The sequence below is a fragment of the Macaca nemestrina genome, chromosome 6, assembly GCF_043159975.1.
Source record: "Macaca nemestrina isolate mMacNem1 chromosome 6, mMacNem.hap1, whole genome shotgun sequence".
In the NCBI taxonomy this organism is placed as follows: domain Eukaryota; kingdom Metazoa; phylum Chordata; class Mammalia; order Primates; family Cercopithecidae; genus Macaca; species Macaca nemestrina.
Genome location: NC_092130.1, coordinates 31,600,538 through 31,624,549, shown reverse-complemented (window position 1 = coordinate 31,624,549; position 24,012 = coordinate 31,600,538). Strand labels below are relative to the sequence as shown.

General features: G+C 38.7%; 1 long non-coding RNA gene across 2 annotated transcripts in view; it reads right to left on the bottom strand.

Moving 5' to 3' along the window:
• Positions 1 to 6,912: 6,912 nt before the first annotated feature.
• Positions 6,913 to 24,012, bottom strand: part of LOC139363570 (uncharacterized) — a 57,231-nt gene continuing 40,131 nt past the window's right edge. Inside the window, exons 3-4 of one of the 2 annotated variants that reach the window (XR_011624218.1) lie at positions 9,742 to 9,919; positions 6,913 to 7,355 (exon numbers count right to left, since the gene is read on the bottom strand). This is a non-coding gene — a long non-coding RNA (uncharacterized lncRNA). Of the gene's footprint in view, positions 7,356 to 8,524; positions 9,920 to 24,012 lie in introns of those variants that run through there. The other variant, XR_011624217.1, reaches the window with a different exon arrangement.

The window sequence follows — 24,012 nt, the reverse complement described above, 5'->3', positions numbered from 1 at the left end:
GTTCTGAGCCCAATTAATAAAGCGGGGCTAGACTCAGGGAGGAGGACCTATCCTTGGCCCTGGAGAGGCAGGTCTTCATGTCTTTCCCAGCTAGCCTCCTTGGCACAGACACTGGTGCTTTCATGATGGGCAGGAGCAACAGGATTCATCTCCAGACAGCACTGCAGGCAGTGGGGATGGTTAGAGAAAAGAGAGACAAGGTGAGTGTGGCTGACATATTTGCATTTGTGGTGCATGTGGATCCCTTTGGGGTCTCCTACAGATAATAAGATGGTTAGTGGATAATTAGAGCTATCACTTAATGTTTATAAAAGGGCAACCAGGCTCTCTAGGGGGTTGGCGAGTATTTGTTCCACAAACATTTTACGCATTTTCTATATGGTGGCCCCTATACTTAACCCTGCAGGATATGATGAACAAAAAGATAGAACTCCACTTTTCAAAGCACTCCAAGCCAAGTAGAGGAGATGGAGTTGGACCCAGATAATTTCAACTCACTGAGATCATTAATAAGGTAAGCATAGGCAGCAAGTGGAGCTCATTATTACTGTTATAATTATTACTGTCATTATTTTATTATTACACAAACATTTATCGAGCACATACTATTTGCTAGTCACTGTGGTAAGCATTTTATATGCATTATCCCAGTTGAGCCTCATAGCAAGTCTATGAAGTAGATTATATTACTATTGCAATTTTTCAAAGGAAAAAGAAAGCACAGAAAGACTGAGAAACTTGATATTGAGAAAACATGGCTAGAAAGGAGCAGAACCAAGGTTGGAATTCAAGCTGTCCGACATTAAAGCTTTTACCATGAGCAACTATGAAATAAAATGTCGTTAACAGTAACAACAATGTAAAAACAACATTAATGGTTGATTGCATTAAACATATTGAGCACTTAACTATCTCATATTATTTGGAGCACTATTATGCAGAGAGAAACAATACAATCAGGCTGGATTTCTGATGCATGAGAAGGTGGAATCGGGGCCAGGATATTACAGAGAAATAATTCAGTTTAGTGTAAGACTGTTTCAACATTTGGGGCTGTCTAGCACTACAGGTACCAAAGCATGGGCTAGATGCCATCTGCCAGGAATGCTGAAGCAAAAACCCCTGTTCCAGGTGTGAGGTGAGATTCAACATCACTTTCTGCTGCTCCCCCAACTTGTTGATTATCTGATGCTAAGATCTGAAAAGCTCAGTCTCTTTTGCCAACTCCTTCTCTGGCTAGCACTTAAATGTCAAAGTCCTCCCTCTTCTCCTTTCACTCTCTGCAGTCCCCCTGCCCCCAAACTATTTCATCCACAAGCCTTGCTTAATTACCGTTTGTATCCTAATAAGTCTCAAATTTTGCACTCCAGCCCAGAATTCTTTTCTAAGCCCCAGATCTACCTTTTGGACATGCAATATCCATGCTGCTGGTCTCAGGAGGACCTAATCTAATTGACCCTGGATGACCATGGAAGAGAGGTCTCCAGAGGAAATAAATAAAAGGGGTAAATCAGTTCAACTGAGATCCTGAAAAACTTACAGAAATGGTAAAGGTATTTTGTGACAGTTAGAAACAGAGAAGCCATCGAAACCTCAGTGGCACAATCTTGTGTCTTTGATGACCTAGAAGGAAAGTGTAACCACCTGGACCACCAAGGAACAGTATTTATGATGTCATAAAAATTTAAATGTTGCTTTCTAATTTTACACTTTTAGAATGAACCTGGATATTTGAAAAGACTTAATGAATGTAGCAGGACAGAATGTGTATTTCTCAATCTCAACATTATAAAAATAATGATACAACTGTCATAATAATTGGAAAGTAGAGGTGAGAAAGTGTGATGAGTGGATAAAGAAACTTTGATGTCCTCATCATACAAAATAGGAGTCAAGAGATGTCCACCCTCTGTGGTTAATGGAATGAACATTAAAATCCAAGTTTAATGGTGCTGTTTAAGGTTGCAGAGGTGACTAGAAGAGGAAATAATATGGGGAGTTCACTATACAAAAAGTGAAGAAATATCTGTGTAAGCATACTACATAGAAAGAGGGAGATAATTTCCAGAAAAGTTGTAGTGAACACTGATTTCTTTAGGTCCTTCTGCCCATATTCATGTGCAGTAATCACATCTCCCCCATCCAGACAGTCTGTGTTGTAGGGAAGCTAAACTCATTGCCAGTGCTAGGGATAATCTTAATTGGCCTAAACCAATCAGTATATCCCATCCGCCTGGTCCTAATGACTGAATCAGGCATAAGCCAGTGATCCAGCTGGGCTAATGATACACAAAGAGCCTTTGCTTAGGATTCTGGGAAGAAAATACTTTTGCCTTCCTGTGAGAGGTCTCAGAAATAATGTTTCTCTCTTTCTTTGGACAGTGAGGTAGAAGGATGATGTATCATGAAATGTTACAGCCATCTCTGCCATCCAAGAGAGAGCCAGTAAAAACAACATGAGGAGAATGAGCCAGAGACTTTCTGAGAAAATGAAATCAAAGTCCTGATTATGCTGTCATAAATCAGATCAAACTGTACCTGAAGTTATAAACAACCCTTGAACTATTCAGTTATGTGAAGCAATATATTGTCTAATTGCCTACCCAATATTCTTCATGTCTTTCCATGAATAGTAAAACCTCAATTTTATTCAGTGGTAAATGACTACATTCGTAACTTCCCAGCCCTTGGCTGAGCTCTGGTCAGTGAAATTTAAGCAGATGTGCAGTATGGAACTTCCAGAAAGACTCCTTCAAAGTTCCTGATATGGCTACAGCATGCCATATTTATTTTGATTCCTTACTCATTCCTGCTCTGTACAAAGAGGAGCTCCAACAGCAGGCATTTTGAAAATTTGAAAATGGAAGTCATAAGGAAGAAGAAAACTATCAGAGCCTTTGTCCCTGATAGAGCTTAAATAGTAAAAATTGACTACATATCTTCTGCTACATGAGAAAACTAATGATGAAGTGTTTAAGCTACTATCAATTTGTATTTTCCATTATATTCAATAAACCTAACCAACACAGCTAATTTATTTATTTATTTTATTTTATTTTATTTATTTATTTTTTGGGACGGAGTCTTGCTCTGTTGCCCAGGCTGGAGTGCAGTGGCGCGATCTCGGCTCACTGCAAGCTCTGCCCCCCGGGTTCACACCATTCTCCTGCCTCAGCCTCCCCAGCAGCCAGGACTACAAGCGCCCGCCACCACTCCCGGCTAATTTTTGTATTTTTAGTGGAGACGCGGTTTCACTGTTTTAGACAGGATGGTCTCGATCTCCTGACTTTGTGATCCACCCGCCTCGGCCTCCCAAAGTGCTGGGATTACAGGCATGAGCCACCGCGCCCGGCCAGCTAATTTTTTATACTTTTCAAAATTAAACAACCCTGATAGACGAACTCAGACAAAAATATCTCTCTTCTGGAGATAGCTGATTCTTAGGTGGTAAACAGACAGATGGCTTTTTGTCTTTTCTTATAAGCACTGTATTACTAGATTTTAAAAAATTGATGTAAAGAATAAGAAATGAAGAAAATGCAATTAGACATAAAGAGTAAGGAGTAAAACATCAAAATACATGGTTTGTGGTAGCTGTACCACAAATGGGAGAGTAATGCTATGTAGGAATACTGGATGGGTCCCTGCCTAAGGGCAATGCTAAATTATGAAATACATTGCTGGAAAGCATTCTGTATATGTGGACACACACATAAGCATATCTAAATGTGGTTGCATAGACTACTTAAATAAAATGAGGAAACAGTCACAAAATGTTACTAAGAGAAAAAGTGGAATGTCTAACAGCACATTTTATAGCATCCTATCCTAGAAATTCCTGTGGTTCTAGATTAGAAATCTATGAGAAATTTCACAAAACGTTAACAGTGGTTGTCTCTGAGGGGCAGAATCAGAATTCATGCTTGCTTTTTAAAATTTATATTTTTCAGTATTTGCCAAATTCTCTACATTGACTATGTCTTACTTTATAATAAGAAAAAGCACTATATGTGTTCTTTAAAATGTTAGCAAAAATATTTTCTAATTGAAAAAAGAATCCTGGGCCTTGATAACACAGCTACTTGGGAACAGCAGTTGGCATCAGCTGTGTTGAGGAGAGACCAAAGTAGAGGCTGTGACCACATCAGGGCTCAAAGCAAAGGAAAACGGAGCAGGCTGTTTCCAGGAGCAAATTGGGCTGGCCTCACAGTGCTTCCATGGCCACACTGTCAGAGCTCAGAGCAGCAGGTATGGCCCAAGACCAAATCTGCTAAAGCAGAGAGTGTGTTTGTCCCACATACTCTAAACTTGTATGTCCATAGGTTCAGAACAACTCATCTCCAGGCATAACAGCTGGACTGCAGGCACACAAGTTCAGCTCTGGTTTCTTCCATTCTCTGTCTTGGAATGAACCCAGGAAAGTAAAGTGGGGAAAAGGGAGAAGCATGTGAGAGGCGTATGAGGTGGCGCATACTCAGGACTAGTGCCCTTCTGCACACTCAGGTGATAACAAAGCCTGGCTTTGTGTGAGCTTTACAGCTTTGAGTATCTTTCTGATCCAGAAGGCAGCCTGGGTCATAAAGTACCTTGAAGAGAGAAAATGGAAGGAGGTACAAGTTGATGTAGACAGTGTCATTTTGGTAACAGTAAATATAATAAATTCCAGATTAAGAATATAAGGTCAAGGAGATGCCTTTGAAATGAATCAGTCAATTAGCTTTTAAAAACAGGAAAACAAAGTCATGAACTTAGGGGGAAAAAAACATAGCAAAAATCAATCAGAAAGGTAAATATTTACATTGCAAATTAACGGGAAATTTGATGCTCCTGAGCTTATAGCCTTAAAAAATGAGGTTTAAGATTAATGATTTTAAACCTTTGGAGAGATATACACTGAAATTTCCAAAAGAGCAGAATTGCAGTAACAGATTCACACTAGTTCATTAACAGACTAGATCTTTTTGTCTGCATTTGTTCCATGTAGTTTAAAATAGAGATGCTTTATGAGACAAAAAGTAGTAATTGCCATTCTAGCTTCCAACTCTTTTTCCACTTAAGTACGTACAGTATTTATTTCACACTATCTCTAAAGCTCAGACTTACTTCCACTCTGCCATATTGTCTACTGCAGTAGGACCCACCAGATCAAGAGGTTCCGAAATCTTTTTTCAACATTCTGTTTCCTCCAAGCCTATCTCTCCTTCTTTTTCTAATAATAGTAGGAATAATTATAACAATCAGATAAAATGTAAAATGTTTATCTGACTCATTGGGACAATACTGATATGCTCCTGGACATTTTTTTTTAATGAGTAAACCATTTAACATTTCTGAGTGGCTCAAAGACACCATTGATCTCTTAATTTCTCTCAAATTCCTCAGCACCTGGGACAGCGTCTGACACATAGATGATCCCCCGTTACTATTCTAAGAGTAAGTGAATGAATTCATAAATTCTTCAAGCTCATTAAAGACAAATACACCCCGCTATCACTAATAAGCCTTTCTCAAGAACCCTCATAAGTGATAGATCTATCAGAACCTAATATTGTTTATCAGAAGGACTGGAAGGTTGAATATATAGAGGAGTAACATGCATTTTCACTTAACTTGCACGAGTTCAATTTCACATGTTTGTCAAAATATAGAGAAAATAATTCAAATACTAGGAGAAATTCTATCATCCATTTCATTCAGTAACCATATACACTAGAGTTAGCATATGGGAGGCCTAGATTTTATTTCCCAGTGTTCATGTACTCCTCCCAAAGAAAGCCTCTCACTGTGCTAAGTGTGATTTTAGTGTCTCAGGTAATACGCTTTTTATATGGCACTCTTCATAAATACAAACAAGATACATCACGTGACAATCAACTAAAGAAGCAACAATCCATTCTAAGCTGAAAAAGAAATTGACTGGGTTGGATTTATTCTGAAACGGCATAACAGTTTCCAATGTTGTCCTTTATAAGGAAATGTGTTAATGCTATCATTTTTGTCCATATGTTATTTTAACCTTTCAACTAATTTCTAAAATCAAGTCTAAGATGTAACTATACTGTAAATATCTGAAGAGTTTTGGAAGAGGGATTTGCTCGGTGTGGGGTGTGTCTCTGTGTGTGTGTGTGTGTGTGTACTGCGTGTGTTGCCATGACAGGAATACAGCTCTAGGAGAATGAAAACTTACCTTCCATCATAGAGCTTCACATTTTGCCACTTTCCTCTGCCTCTGTAGTTAAAAAAAAATAGATTTTGCTATAATTTTAGAGGTCCCTGCTCCAGGGAAATCACTTTTCCATTAAACTGTACACACATTTATTTCAAAGAGAAAATGAAAGCTGAATTGAGGGGAAGGAGAATTGAGGAGTAGGTCCATGACACTGTGGCTACCAGAGATAGGTGGATTCAGTGAGAGACAACCAGGGAGCCATACAGAGGCATCTAAGTCTTAGGAAGTACTTGCGTATTCCATCATTCACAGGAACTGATGCTGTGCCAAGCATCTGAGTTACAAGCTATGTAACACTGAACAAACTACTTCCCCTCTACAGACTTCATCTTTAAAGTAGGCATAACCATGATACCTACCTCATAGAACTGTAGTAAAGATTAAATGAGATAGTAGAGGTAAGGTAGGGCACATGATTAGACATGAACACTCACTTCACAAACACTAGTTATTAACACTTATTCACTCATAGAATAAGGTGTGGGATTAGACAGTTCCTCCCAGTTTTGATATTCTAGCTCAGCACTATTCAATAGAAATATGCATGCCATATATGTAATTGTAATTTTCTAATAAACACATCTTATAAAGTAAAAGGAAACAAGTGAGATTCATTTGAATAATGTATTTTATTTAATTCTATACAGAGAAAATACATAATCAATAAAAATCATTAATGAGTAATTTTGTGCTCTTTTTCTTGCACTAAGTCTTTGCGGTTGAGCGTAGCCACACATACAGGACATTTCAGATTCAGATCAGCTGCTTTTCTTGTATTCAGTAGCCACACGTGGTTGTTGGCTACCACATTGAACAGCACAGTTCTAGAATAATCAGTTTAGTTTTAAAGATTCAATTTGTTTTAGCTGAAGAACATTTTAAAAATAGTGCCAAAAGGCACTTGAAAGTTTAGCACTGAGACCTTGGGTGAGAGATCTGGGCTAGAAATGGAGATGACGGAGCTATTTTTATTGTTAAGGACATGAGAATGGGTGGCCACCACCAAGCCTGATATCTTCCCTAGGGAGTCATCTTTGGGTGAAGCCCTTATTGTTTGCCAAGGAGTTATAGAAATATATTACCTTAAATGGTTGGTTGCTATTACCACTTGGGTCTCTCTATGGACCTATGAGAGAGCAAGAGAAATTACATTATACTTGTGTTCCTGACTACATCCCAGTTAATTAATAGTGATTCTAGTCTTATTTATAACAGTAATTTAAAGTTAATGGGCAATCAGAGTTGTAACAATCATTAAAATAATAAGGAAGGTAAAGACAGTTTTATGCTAGTAGTTAAACCTGAAAGACACTAGAAATGAATTGTGAAGCAAAGGAGGTGACGTGTGTGTGTGTGTGTGTGTGTGTGTGTGTGTGTATAACCAGTGAAGCATGTAACCTGATAAGAAAGGAATCGTTTAACTGTTGTTCCAAGAACCCAAAAAGATTCTGAGCATACACACCCTGGAAGAAAGGGAGATGAGCAGATAGAATTGCAGGGTAAGAATCGATAACAGGTAGTACTTTAGGTGGATCTACCCCAGACATGCTTTCCAAAAAACTTTCCTTGCAGCCTTGCAACAGTTAGCCAAAATTAAATCCTTTTCGGCACTAAACACAACGGTGAAAACTGTTCCTTCGCATTATCTTCATCTATGACACCTAGTCTGTGGAAATGAGGATGTAAAATGACTGCACCTTTGAATCAATGTATTTCATGAGTGTACTGCAGAGATTAGGAGCTCAGACTTTAATTCTGCCATACCTGGGCTTGGACACTGGCTCCCCCATTTACCGTGTGACCTGGAGCCTAACCCCTCCCAATCTCCACTTTCCTGTGAAGTGGAAAGTTACCTCATTCACAGGAATGTTGCAAGGCTTAAGTGAGACGGTACATGCAAACCACCAGGCTCAGTGGCAGGCACCTCATTATTAAGAGCGTTTGTTGCAAACTCTCCCCCTGCAGATTTAGTTATGCAAAAACAAGTTTTTAATTTGGTAGATCATAATCCAGAGCAAGCATTTGGATGATTCCATACATTTTGCTCCTTATTATGCATTTAATTATTTTGGGTAGTTGGTGGAGAGAATCAATAAAAACGCCAACAAGAAAGGCAATTTTTGAAAATGTTAACATGTTTCAAACATAAAAATAGAAGGTGAAAATTCTATTCCAGTTTCACGAGGAAAATCTTTAAGGTAGCATTGTGATCCCACTGTGACACACTAGAATCTTCTGAGATGGGAATTACATAGTAGGAAATTAAGTTCTGAGCCTCATTTAAGAGATTGTAGCTATTAAAACAAGAACTGACCCTCATTTAAGAGATTGTAGCTATTAAAACAAGAACAAACTGCCTTACTTATCAGATGGTCCTGGCCCTAAGAAGCTGCTCCTGGGCTCCTTTCTCTAGACCATAGACCTCTAATTTGTAAAGTGAGAACATTGTACTAAGATATCCGATTTCCTTCCGCTTCTCACACTATAAGATTCTATGTCTGTAGCAGAATTGGGTCCCAGTGATTCTATTAATGAGAACATGACTAAATTAAAATAATTAGCTGTTGAACCTCCTCCCCCATCCAAATGGGGAGGTCCTCCTTATAATTCTTGAGATAGTAGGATTCAAGGTCAAGAGGAAATGATGGGGTAATAAAAAGGACATGAGGATTTAAGCAGAGAGTTAAAGGGCAGAGAAACTGAAGGCAGCACCTGAAGATGGAGAGGCAGGTGGGAAAAAAGCAGGAAAAGAGGGAATTTGAATGTTCCTGGAAATTATGTTTCACCTTCCTGTTGCTGACACACACTTACAAAAGATTTGTGTTATTTTGAAATGGTTGTAGATTGCTAGAGTGTGTTCTTTTGATGAAAGCACCATTTCTGGACCAACCAGGTGGACTATAGCATTATCATTATCCCTGTTGGTTTAAGAGATGCCACTCGGCCACGTGGTCAAGCTTACTCCCTTTTAGATTGGTACATGTCTTCCCCCGTCATCCTCACCCAGCACCCTAAGAAAATATCTTACATGGGACTATTGGATGCATCCCAAAGGTGGCTATTTGACCCCTTTTACTTGGGAAAACCCAGGATGACAAACGCATAGGATTTTTTTCTTCCATAGTTCACAGTTTCCTTTAGCTGAACCCATATCCATTCTTCTCACATGGACATAAGCCGTGGACGATTGTGTATTTTACTTTTCTGAAGTTTAATTCCTCTCATTTTTTTCTTTTGTGTTTTAAGTCTCCTTTATGCTTTTGAATTGAAATAGGAAGATAATTGACCTAGATTTCTTTCCACTCTTCTCTCTCCTCTCTCATCTGCTGATTCGGGACAAACTTCAAACACAATTTAGGCACTGTCTCTACAGTTCCTAAAAGCTTTCCTGACCTCTTTCTTTAATTCCATAAAATCTGCACAAAGCTCATCACCTCACTTATTGCACTGTAATAAAATGACACATTCATGCAGCCACCTCTCCTTCATGGTAAGCACCGAATCTCCTTCACCTCCTTCTCCATAACATTCAGCACAGCCTCTGACACGAAGCCAGTCTTCAGCAAGTGCTTTGATGAACAGTAAATTTTGAAGCAGCTCTTGAAGACTCCCTTGAGGTCCATTTTCTTTTGCTGAAGCCCAAAGAGGTGGGGAATATAGGGAAAGTCCTTCTCCAGGTTCCCATGGGAACTGAAATAAATGCAGCAACAATTAGAGGAGAAATGAATGCACTAAAAATATCATTTTACAAAGTAAAAGAATGTCACTATTTCAAATATTCAATTATACCTGCTGTCCTTTCTTTCCTGTAGGAGAATGTGTAAAACAGCTTACAAAAGTATGGTTCTTTGTTAATTAAAAAGCTTATTCATCATTCCTAATAATACTATATATATATAGATGCATGTGTATGTATATATACATATATAAAATATCTAAGATGTCTAGATCTATGATATTCTTTCTTCCTTTTATTTATTCATTCAGCCAATCTTTACTGCATGCCAACAATGATGTGCTAGACACCATGCTAAGCTTCAGGGACACAACATTGACTAAAAGAGCCAAGATAGTCTTTCTTCATGGAGTACACAGTCTAACAGGAGAAACAGACAACTTGAAAAGCAAGCAAACAAATAAATACAGTCTTACAAATTGTAAAACTGACATGCAGGAAGTAGCAAGGTGCTATCACGGAGACTAATGGAGGGGTCGTTGGGTTGGGCATCACTCAGGAAGAGGCACCTAATGTTAGACCCAGAGAAAGAGAAGGGACTGGTCTATAAAGAGCTGGAGGTAAACTGTTCTAGCCCAAAGGAAGTGCAGGTGCAAAGAGTTCAAGAAAAAGGGAATCAGGAGCTTGAAGAATGGAAAGAAGGCTCGTGTGACTGCAGCAGAGCTGAACACGAAGAGATTGACTATGTATGATGGAGAAAATTTAGATTTTGCTCAAAGGGCAATAGGAAGTCACTGAAGCATTTTAAGGAGGGATGTGCTATAATCCCATTTCAAAAGATCACTGCAGTTACTCCAAAATAACAGTTTTGGAAGGTGAACAAAAAATGTGAAAGTTAACTATGGGATTTTCAAGCAGTTGAGCAAGAGATAATAATGGTTTAAATAAGGATGGTGGTAGTAGAGACTGGACAACATGAATGTGGCTGAAAAATATTTTGAAAGTAGACACATCAAAATTTATTTGACAGTTTGAACTCTAGAATTATGTGACAGAATAAAAACAAGCTCAACCTTATTTTATTCTGTGATAAAGTCAGTGTTTCAAATAAAATGAAATTGAACTTGCTTTTTCAAGAAGGCAAAAAATATTGATTTTGAGGAAACTGTGAGAGACCTAAGCAGAACAACTAAAGAGATAGTTGGATGCTCGCTTGCTCTCTCCCCTCTGTTTTCCTTTCTCCTTCTTTCCACCCTCCACCACTTGCTTTCTCTTCTGCACACATCCTTGGGCCTTCCGCATTCTCAGGCAACTTCCACCTTGCTTCATGGTGAGCTCTATCTTCATCCTATCTCTTTCCCATGTTGCCTACCCTTTGCTTATAGCTGTCACTATATATCTGGCTTCCACTTCTCCTGCAAACAAAAACAATGACTTTATCATAAAATAAGGTCCTTCTACAGATTTCCTTCAACCTACCTTTCCAAACTACTCACATGTTTATAACTACATGAACCATCCCCTGGGCTAATAAGTCGGGGTCAAACGCACACTCCTCTCCACATACTTGCTAAGGCCTTACCCTCCTTAGTTGGCCTCATTCTTCTCCACTGTCTTTTATAATAAAACATAGGATTTAAGCTGCAGTGACATGGAATAGTGAGTGCTTATTTTTGGACTAGGAAGACTGCTAGAAAATCTTTGGTGAATAAAATAAACAACAGCATTTCATTGCATAGTCATGAACTAATAAGAATGCATTCTTATTTTTTTCTTTTGAGATCTAGTCTTACTCTGTCACCCAGGCTGGAGTTTAGTGGTGTGATCTTGGCTCACTGCAACCTCCACCTCCCAAGTTGAAGCAATTCTCCTACCTCAGCCTCCAGAGTAACTGAGACTACAGGCACGAGTCACCAGGCCCAGCTAATTTTTGTATTTTTAGTAGAGATGGGGTGTTGCTATATTGGCCAGGGTGGTCTCAAACTCCTGACCTCAAGTGATCTGCCTGCCTCAGCTTCCCAAAGTGCTGTGATAACAGGCTGAGCCACTGCGCCAGGCCAATAATGCATTCTTGCTCCCTTCACACTTTCATCCTGATGCTAAGCATCATCCTACTCTATGCTGGCCTGTTAGAGGGAAACCCTTAATTTTTTGTTTGAATAAGATACTGTTGTAGAGAGGATTAAACTGGGTAATACACATGAAACAATTAGGACAGTGCCTAGCATCTAATAGATGCTCAATAAATAGTAGCTGTCCTGAATTAAAAAGTCCTCTCCCTCTATCTGTTATCTGATTGGAGCTAATTCAAAGAAAAATGTTCCCCAAAAGGATTCTTCCCTTTTAAAAGAATATCATTGACATTTCACAACTTAGAACCTCTTAATCTTCAGCTGGTTTCAGTCAGAGACTCTTTAAAGGAGGCCGATCTTATTTAAATATTGAAAAGTTAAGTTTCACAAAACAGAATGATCATTAAACTAATAATTATGAATTGTAGTGTTCATTATGGTTTCCCAACTACAGGCATACAGTGATAAGTTGAATGTGAGAATGTGAGCCCTCAGAAAAATCTTAGAGACAATTTTTCTAGGGTTTCTTGGGGTTTTTTTTTATTTTTTTAAATAGGAACTCAAGATCCAGAGAGAGAAAAGCAACTTGCCTAGGGCTACGTAGAGAGTTTGTGGCTGAGCTGGGAAGGAACCAGGGTTTCCAACTCCCACCACAGTGCTCTTCGGATTTCTTTCCCTTACTAGCAGGAGATTCCTTGTACAGACTTGGAGCCAAATCTTATTGCTTAGGTCTCTTTCCACATAGGAGAGAGAAGGCAGATCCTCAGGCTGTAGAAAAACCCAAGGTACAGACAGTACCTCCGTGATGGTTAATATTGAGTGCCAGCTTGATTGGACTGAAGGATGCAAAGTATTGTTCCTGCATGTGTCTGTGAGGGTGTTGCCAAAGGAGATTAACATTTGAGTCAGTGGACTGGCAGAGGCAAATCCACCCTGAATCTGGGTGGGAACCCTCTAATCTTAATTTTAGTCAGCTTTAATCAGCTGCCACTGTGGCTAGAATAAAGCAAGCAGAAGTTGGAAAGAGCAGACTTGTTGAGTTTTTCAGCCTTCATCTTTCTCCTATATAGGACGCTTCCTGCCCTCAAAATCAGACTCCAAGTTCTTTAGCTTTTGGACTCCTGGACTTACACCAGTGGTTGGCCAGGGGCTCTCAGGCCTTTGACCACACACTGAAGGCTGCACAGTTGGCTTCCCTACTTTTGAGGCTTTGGGACTCGGACTGGCTTTCTGGCTCCTCAGCTTGTAGACAGTCAATTGTGAGACTTCACCTTGTGATTGTGTGAGTCAATACTCCTTAATAATAAACTCCACTTTATATACACATCTATCCTATTAGTTCCATCCTTCTAGAGAACCCTGATGAATACAACCCGTCACTCATACTAACTTCTCAGGTCTCAGAGAGAGGGCTAGAAACCAGTGCAAATGTGCTCATTGATTACTGGCTTCCTGGATTAGTCCAGATTTGACATAAACCAAATGCCAATGTGCAGAATCAAGAGCAAGCAAAGGATGAGATAGGAATGGAGAAGGAAAGTCATATGAGTATCCCATATTTGGCTTCTTTCAGGCAAGGATTGTATTTTTGTAATCTTGCATTTCCTAATACGTATTTGTTGAATAAATGAATACATTCTCAGCCTTTCTCTGGCATTTCCCTTAAACAATATGTTAAATATATAGAGAGATTCTAAAGCCTGTCAGAGCATCAGATACAGTTAGATTAGTCTGAATAATGCAAGACTAAAATTAAGAACTGAAAAATTAACTTGACCAAAAACTGTGCTTCAAATAAGTGACCCTAATGGACTTATTTTCCAGCTTATTTATCTTATCTAATATACTTTTCAAGTTCTGTATCTGGCTTAAAAGTCTTATTTTGACAGTTTTTAAACAAAATATACATTACCACTCCAGTCATGAAGGGAAGACAGAGAGGAACCAAATGATTACACAAACAAACCTATACTTATAATGTGGTGAGTAGAATGAAATAGGTGAATTATGAACAAAAATGACGTAATTAATAGAGGTCTAGCTTTCAGAACATGGGAGGTGATGGTCTGTCACAACTCACACTCTTCCCCGGATTTGAGTTCGGAGTTCAGTTCTAGCGCCTCCATTTTAAGACCCTAGCAGATATTCTCCTGCCTCCAGAGTTAGTCTGATTTTTTAAATGCCATTTTCTCACATGCTCTGCTTCTCTTCAGCACAAGAACAAAAACAAACAAGAGGAAACTCGATTTCTTTCATTCATTAAAGATTTTTGAGATCTCTGCTCTGTGTTAGGGATTTCACTAGAGCTAGGAATACAGTCAATGAGAAATGAACCCATTTTCTGCTCTCCTGTGGTTACCAGTCTTACAGGAGAGACAAACAGTAATCCCATGATTGTACAAATTAAAGGTATAAACACAAATAATAAGCACCAAAACGTACAGAAAACTATGAAGAAATATAATGTAATTCCAATCAAAGCTCTTAAAGGGCTTTTCTAAGGATTAAAATTCACACTGATATTTAAAGAATATGTAATAATTAACAAAGCAGAGATGGGTGATGTCCCAGTACAGAATCTAAAAAACCACTACCACTGGCCAGGTTGTTCCTGGCAAATTGTGTGACCTTTAAACTGTGAATTGGAGGGAATTGAGTATTCCAGAGTAATGAATTAAATTGCTAGGGCCAGCGAGCCAAATCCAGCCCTGCTGCCTATTTTTGTACAGCTCATGAGATAAGACTGCTTTTTACTTTTTAAATGACTGGAAAAAAAGATCAAAAGCAGAATAACATTTCGTGACATATGAAAATTATGTGAAATATGAGAAAATTTCAGTGCCCATAAATAAAGTTGCATTGCAACACAGACGCAGCCACTTCTTTATGTACTATAGCTCCCTTTGTGCTACAGCTGCAGAATTGAATTGCTGCAACACGGCTCTGCAAAGCCTAAAATATTTGCTATCTGCCCCTTTGCAGAAAAAGTTTACCAACCTCTGGATTATAAGAAAGTGTTTCTTTTCAGAAGATAAAATTGTCAGTGTTGTGGTCGCTGCTTGAGGGAAGGGTTTAAACGTTTACAATAGTGGAATTATATCGGTTCCAGGAAACATGCTTTCAATGTTTGTAAAAGTGATTGGCCTGCTCTTTGGCCCCAGGTGTCCCAAAGAGATAACTGAGGCTTGAGTGGATGACTTCCTTTCCATAGAATACAGCCATTTTGCCCCCACTAAGATGAGGCAGTCACTTTCAAGGGTGGGAGGATTTGAGTTTCAGTTGCAGTGGCTCATTTATTTAAAAAAAAAAAAAAAAGAGAGAGAAAACAAAAAACCAAAAACAGCCTATGGGACCTGTCATCTCCTGAGTTAGCAGCAGACACCTAGCATCTGATGACAGCAAAGCTGCCAAGGTTTGTGATCCTCATTTCTCTTCTCCTGCTGCGCAGACATAGGAAGATTAAAAAAGAGATAGTATGGTTTGGCCTGCTAAAATTCTCCATACACCTCTCTTAGGGTCAGTGACTCAGAGAGGCAGGGTGTAAGCAAATAAAAGCATATGTGCTTGGTTGCCTGCTTTCTCCATGCTAACATGACAGCTTGTAGAAACAAGGTCAAGGAATTTAAAACAAAAGATACACCTACTGTATTAGTCTGTTTTACACTGCCATAACAAGCTACCTGAGACTGGGTAATTTACAAAGGAAAGAGGTTGAATTGACTCACAGTTCCACATGGCTGGGGAGGCCTTAGAAAACTTACTGTCATGGAAGAAGGCAAAGGGGAAGCAAGGCACGTCTTACATGGTAGCAGGAGAGAGAGGGAGAATGAGGGGGGATCTGCCAAACACTTTTAAACCATCAGATCTCATGAGAACTCACTTACTATCATGAGAATAGCAAGGAAGAAATCTGCCCCCCATGATTCAATTACCTCCCACCAGGTCCCTCCCTTGACATGTGGGGATTACAATCTGTGATGAGATTTGGTGGGGACACAGAGCCACACCATATCGCCTGCTTTGATCTTCGTTTTGGGAGGAGCAATACGAAGAGGGGAAGAGTATTCTAGGCAGAGAAAGCAGTGTGCTTGAAGGTTCCAAAGTGAGAAAAATGTTGATGTGTTCAAGAACAGAATGAAGACTGGTGTGGCTGAAGCTCAGAGAGCAAAGGAGAGTGGTGGGGTCAGAGAGAGGCTGGAGTCAGATCATGCTGGGCCATGGTAGGATATTGGACACGTTAGGATGTTACCATCAGAAATTGCAGAAAGTTTTAAGCGCTGGATTGATGCTGTTGGGAGGTGTGGCCCATCATGTTTTCCAAAACTAGCCACACCAAATATCCCATGCCATGTGCTCTTCTTTCAATGTGAACTAGATACTCCTTTGGGATATGGGGTCTTTTTCCCTCCTCTTGAATCTGGAAGGACCATGATGACAAGTGACACTCATGACTTCCTAAGCTAGGTCATAAGAAGAGATGCAGCTTCTACCTTGTCCTTTTAAGATGCTTATTCTTGGAACTCAATCATCAAACTGGGAGGAAGCAGAAAGATTATGTGGAAAGGCCACATGAGAGGTTCCAGCCAACAGCCCTCACTGAGGCCCCACTGGACAGAGGGCATTAATCCCCAGAAGTATAAATGAGCAAGTATTGAGATAATTCTAGCTCCCAGCTGTTGAGTCACACCAAGACTTCCAGTGTTCCTAGCTAAAGTCCAAAGCACTGAAGCAGAGGCAAGCTTCCACTGGTTTCCCAACCGACAGAGTCCATGAACACAATAAAATTATTGGTGGTGTTTTATGCCACTAGTTTGCAAAAGTCAGAGAATTAGGGTGCACAGAAACAGATAACGAGAACAAGAGGCTCACAGCTCCAAAATTTAGGTTTACTGAAACCCATTCTTGTCTATTCCCTTCCTTTAAAAACAATTTTTTTTTTAGAATACCTACTGGTAATAGTTCCCTTTGTTATTTAACCTAACTCCATATAGGACTCTTTCCAGACCTTACCAGTCTCCTACTCCGGCACCCAACTCCTCAACCAATTCTGCTGCAATGGCCTCAGCTCACATGTTCAATTCTTTTACAGAACCTATAAACTCATAATGTAATCTGAGAAGGCATTTGAATAAGGCATTTTAACAAAATTTGTAATTTTATCTTCCTTCTCTTCAGAGGTATAGGTCCTTTAAGGAAAGGGGGAAAACCCTGGCAAGCCAAAGTCACTCTTAGTATCTAAAGAAGATTAAAAAAGAAAGGAATATCACATGCAAATCTACTTTTACTTGGTTGCAGAAAAACTTGGGAGAAACGAAAACCTGTTCACAAATTGTCACCTTTCTCACAAACTCCAACATGATTCACAATTCAATCTGCATGCAAATTTGATCAGAACACTGCTTTCTTACTCATCATAACCTGTTTTCTTGGAAACAGATCCCTCCTGGGAAAGCAGGAAGTTTGACGTCAATTTTAAGGTTTCCCCAAGTACTGGCAGGGAATTGCTCTGTGGGTGCCTCCTACGAGTCCCAGATTTCCTTGCCCACCACCTTATCAATACTTCTTGCCCTGAGACCATAAGGAGGAGGTTAAGAGAAGGCAAGAGGAAGGCAACAAATTGTCTCCCTGCTCTGATTCTTGGCCTCCATCTTTGAAGATTCTTCATTTGCAAAGAGGAACAAGTAGATAGCGTGAGCCCTGGTGACTATCTTTTCCCACTGGAAGGGAATGATTACCCTCAAAGGGGAAAGCACCTTGCTCTGCTTTGGACAGGATCCTCTGCTGCTCTTTTAAGCACTATTTGATTTAAATATAACAGCAAGCCTTCCAGACTGAATATTTTCCATTTCTAAGAGCAGATCAATACCAATTTACTTATGAAATTCTGCTTTCATGAAATAACTTATTTTGTGTCTTATAGGATTGTAGCAGAACTTGTTGAGCTGCTGTTGATTGGTGAGGGATATATGCAAAAAGGTTTTGGAAAACCTAAAAACCACATTAAGGGAAGAAGAACCTAGCTGACTCTGTGTCACTACTAACATTTTTGAGCACTCACCAGGGCCAGCTACTATGCTACACTCTTCATAAAGGACAGTTGTGTGTTGAATTCTCCCAATTTTATAAGTTTGAAAATAAACTTGTTCCCCTTTTAAAGATGAAGAAACGAGACTTGGAGACCTTCAGCAATCTTCAGAGGGTCATACAGCCGGGCAATGGCAAAGCTGGGATCCAATCCATGTTAAACAGCTCCAGAGCCAGCACTTACTAGAACCCACACTTGACTCGGATGTGAAGCCAAGCTTGAGAACGGATGGGTAAAGCCTTCCAGGCTTCATTCAGTTCTAATCAGGCAGCAGATCAGCCACACACAATACAGTTTTAAAGGATATCTTATCTTTGTTGATGAATGATAAGCACTGCCCACAATGTTTGCAATTTCTCTTTTTGACTGTCTGGATATTGTTGTTTTAAAAAACCCTTGAAAAGTGCTTAGCAGCTAAAAATACCCCAGGGAGCTATGTAATGTGGTTTCTAATTTGAATTTGCTTAGAATGGAATGCACAGTGATCATGCTATCAAAAGTAGGGGCTACCCAGGACTAAAGCTGGAAGGACTGGGTCATGATTGTTACTCTGCCCGAATCTGCTGGGCAGCTTTGGGCAAAGCTCCTTGCTACTCTGGATGCTGCTTTCCCTATTTGTGAAATGAGTGAATGGTAGTAGGATAACAGCTTTTAAGCTTTATACCTCACAGATGGTTTTAGAGCCACGTCTAGGAGGTAGACAGAGGAGGAATAAGCCAAATTCAGGTTTACCTGTACCCACAGAAAACAGAACACATCCACAGTTATTTTATATACCTGGGCTCTAATTACATTGTCAATTTAAAAAAGTAGCCCAATGTTGCTTTGGCCAAACGATCACACTAGCCCTCTAGTAATGGATCCTAACCAAATTGAAATTGTTCTTTAATTTTTCTTTAAGAAACTACCTTCATTCCCACTTTCCATGGACCAGTGGGGATGTCAGTCAAGGGGCCCTAAATACTCTGGACCTAGCGGTAGTTCCATGGCTCAAGTCAGAGCAAACAGAACCTCTGAGAACACAAGTTTATAGTGTGGAAGCCAAAAACAGAACAAAATTGGAGCAGATTCATCCCCCCAAAGGCACTTGAGAAGATTGGTGTGAAAGACTGAATTGTATCCCTGCCCAACCTTAATTCATATGTTGAAGTCCTAACTCCTAATGTAACTATATTTGGTGATAGGGCCTTTAAGCGGTAATTAATGCCCAACAAGGCCATAAATAGGAGCCCTAAGCCAATAGGACTAGTGTCCTTATAATAAGAGGAAGGGACACTAGAAGTGAGCACACAGAGAAAAGTCCATGTGAGGATACAATGAGAAAGTGACCATCTACAATGCAAGAAAAGAGGCCTCACCACAAACCAACCCTGCCAGCTCCTTGATCTTAGACTTCCAGCCTCCAGACTCTGAGAAAATACATTTCTGTTGTTTAAGCCTCCCAGTGTGTGGTATTCTGTTATGTCAACCCAAGATGACTCAAAAATTGCCTAGTTTTGCTCCCCAGATGTCCAGACCAGCCTTCTCTAAGGCCTGGTATGTCAATTTTCTTTGGTATCTTTGAGTTACCCAAGATCTTCCCCAAAAAATTCCTCATTGGCATATATTATGAAGAGTGGGTTTTTGTTGCTTAAAACCAAATAGCCCAGCACAGTGCTTTTCAGGAGGAAAAAAAATAAAAACTGCAAAGTAGACAGATGCTAAAATCTCCTCCAATCCTAGAACTTCATGGATTTTGTATTACAGTTATCCGAGGATTTAAAGATGTTTGTCTACCATAGCAAACCTTCATATTTAGGCTGAAAGGAAAGAAAAAAAATTCAAGCAATTTGGTATTTATTCTCAAGTTTTTAAATACTAAGTACATGAAAATCTGGGGAAGTTTGACTGAATTTTTCAGTCTTTACAGTTACTATAACAATGGGATTGTATGGGGCTCTCTTGTCACTGCTGGGTTGCATTCTGTGCTCCTGAAGCTCTAATATGTAGAGTGTACAGAGCAGGAGAATCTTAGACTAAGTCATGCCAGTATTCTCGAGACTCCACTCCATTCACCTTCTCTCTCAGCTGTGCTTCCAGGGTCCTCTATATGTTTCCAAATGCAACAAAATAAATGAATAAATCACACCACCTACTGGCTGGGAGGTCAACCTGCATGGCCCATTATAACTTCTGCTGACTCCAATATGTAGTGCTTGAACAGCTCTTACCCACAAGCACCACATACTGGACTGTAGGGTGAACTGCACAACCCAACATAATTTCTGCAGACAGAAGTACACAGTGCTAGGGAATACGGTAAACCTTCCAAGACCACTTCCAATCTCTGCAGGAGACAGTAAGCCTGCTCATACAAACAGTACACCACTATAATCTAGAAACAACTAGCATTTGAGGAAACCACTACACTAAGGCTGTCTATACCAAGGAGTTCATACAGAGCCTTGGCTCCTAAAAGCATATAGAAGTAATTCCAAAGGACCCTAACCAATATACACAACAGTCAAGGAGGAAAAAATGCCATCCCAATGAAAGTAAATTCAAAAATAAGAAGTGGCAGCTTCTCCAGATGAGACGTAATCAGCACAAGGACCCTGACACTAAAAAACAATGTTGCAATACCCCACAAACGATCACACTAGCCCTCTAGCAATGGATCCTAACCAAATTGAAAACTCTGAAATGACAGGTAAATAATTCAAGATATAGATTGTAAATAAGCTCAGTGAGATCCAAGATAAAGTTGAAAACAAACACAAAGAAATCAGAAAAACATTTCAGTATAGGAATGAAAGAGATATCTAAAACAAACAAACAGAACTTCTGGAAATGAAAATTTCACTGAAGGAGTTACAACATACAGTTGAAAGCTTTAAAGACAGAATAGAACAGGCAGAAAAAAATAATTTCAGAGGCTGAAGATAGGTCTTTTAAATTAATCCAGTCAGACAAAAGTAAAGAAAAAACAATTTTTAATAAAAGAACCAAGACTCTGAGGAAAAAAATGAATTGTGTAAAGTGACCAAATCTATGAGATGTAGACATTCCTGAGGAAGAAGACAAAGTAAAGAGCTTGGAAAACCCATCTGAGAAAATGATTAAGGAAAATTTCACTGGTCTTACTAGAAATGTGGACATCCAGGTACAAGATCAGAGACCACTTGAGGAATAGTTTGCTAGATAAGCACCACCAAGGCATGAAGTCTTCAGACTATCCAAAGTCAATACCAAGGAAAAAAATCATAAAAGCAGCAAAAGATAAGCATCTAATTACCTATAAAGGAAATTCCATCAGACTAACAGTGGACTTCTCAGCAGAAACCTTATAAGCCAGGAGAGATTTGGGGTCTATTTTTAGCATTCTTTAAAAAAGTGCCACCCAAGAATCTTATATCCTGCCAAATTAAGCTTTACATATGAAGAAGAAATAAAACCCTTCTCATACAAGCATGTACTACAGGAATTTCTTGCCATTAGACCCGTTGTACAAGAAATGCTCAAAAGAGTTCTAAAATGAAAGCAAAAGAAATATACACACGATTATAAAAGCACATAAAAGTACAACGCTCATAAATCCTATAAAGCAATTACACAACTGAAACTACAAAGAAACTAGGTAACAACATTATGACAGGAACAAAAACATCACATATCAATATAACTTTGAATGTAAATGGCTTAAATGCCCCATTTAAAGTACATAGACTGGCAAATTAAATTTAAAAACAAGACCCAACCATTTTCTGAGTACAAGAAATCCACCTAACCGGGAAAGATATTACAGACTCAAAGTAGAAGAGTAGAAATAGATATGCCACACAAACAGAAAACACAAACAAGCAGAAGTAGCTACATGTACATCAAATAAAATAGATTTTAAATCCATAGCAATATAAACAAAACACAAAAAGGTCATTGTATAATAATAAAGAGTTCAATTGAACAAGAAGACAACTATTCTAAATATGTATGCACCCATCTCTGGAGCACACAGATTCATTTTTAAAAATATTACTAAATCCAAGAAAAGAGATCAACAGAAACACAATAATAGTGAGGGTCTTCAATGCCCCACTGACAGAACTAGACAGATCACTGAGAAAGAAAATCAACAAAGAAACTCTGAACTTAAACTGGACTCCAGACCACATGGATCTAGTGACATTTACAGAACATTCTACCCACCAACTGCAGAATATACATGTCTCATCTGAGTATGGAACATTCTCCAAAATAGACCATATGCCTGCCCACAAAGTAAATCTCAATAAATTTTTTAAAAATAAAATTATATCAAGTATCTTCTCGAACCACAGTGAAATAAAATTAGAAATCCATACAAAAGGAATTCTGAAAACTATACAAATACATGGAAATTAAACAACTTGCTCCTGAATGATCTTTTGGCAAACAATGAAATTAAGGTAGAAATAAAAATACTTTCTGAAATAAATTAATATAGAGATACAATATACCCAAACCTCTGTAATACAACAAAAGCAGTGCTAAGAAGGAAGTTTAGAGTGTTAAATGCCTACATCAAAAAGATGGGTCTCAAATTAACATCCTATTGTCACACTTCAAAAAACTAGAAAATCAAGAATAAACCAAACCCAAAGCAAGCAGAAGAAAATAAATAACAAAGACCAGAAAAGAAACAAATGGTATTGAGACCAAAAACAATAATACAAAGGATTAACAAAACAAAAAATTACTTACTTCAAAAGATAAAATGTATAAATACTACATAGCTTAATCAAGGAATAAAGAGGAGACTCAAATAAGTACAATCAGAAATGATAAAGGTAAGATTACAACTGATACCACAGAAATGCAAAATATTATCAGAGTCTACTATGGGTATCTCTACACACACAAACTAGAAAATCCAGAGGAAATGGATGAATTCCTGGAAACACACAATTTAAAAGATTAAATCATGAAGAAGTAGAAATCTTGAACAAACCAATAATGAGTAGTGAAATTGAATTAGTAATATAAACCTCCTTTTAAAAAGCCCAGGACCAGATGGATTCACAGTGAAATTTTACTAGCATACCAAAAAGAGCTGGTACCAATCTTATGGAAATTATTCCCAAAAATTGAGGAGGAGAGATTCCTCCTTAACTCATTCTATGAAGCTAGTATCACCCTGATACCAGAATCAGGTGAGGATACAGGCCAATATCCATGATGAATATAGATGCAAAAATCTTCAACAAAATACTAGCAAATTGAGTCCAACAGCACATAAAAATGTGACCCATGATCAAGTGGGTTTTATTCCAGGGATGCAAGGATGATTCAACATATATTAATCAATAAATGGGATTCACCACAAAACAAAATTAAAAACAAAAACCATACAATTGTCACAATAGAAATGCAGAGAAAGCATTGAATAAAATCCAACATCCCTTCATGATAAAACTTCTCAGCAAACTAGACACTGATAGAACACACCTCAAAATAGTAAAAGCCATATACAACAAACCATAGCAACATTATACTCAATGAAGAAACACTGAATGCATTTCCTTTAAGAACCAGAACAAGATAAAGATTTCCACTCTCATCACTCCTATTCAACATAATACTGGAAGTCCTAGCCAGAACAATCAGGCAAGAAAAAGAAATAGAAGGTAATCAAATTGGAAAAAGAGGAAGTCAAATCACCTCTGGTCACTAATGACATAATGTTATACTTAGAAAACCCTAAAGACTCCTCCAAGACTCTGAGTTTGATAAATGACTTCAGTAAGGTGTTAGAATAAAAAGTCAACATACAAAAATCAGTAGCATTTCTATACACCAATAATGTTTAATCTGAGAACCAAATCGAGAACCACTTACAAAAGCCACACAAAAAAATAAGTTACCTAGGAAGACATTTAACCAAAGACGTGCAAGATCTCTACACAAAGAACTACAAAACACTGATTAAATCAAT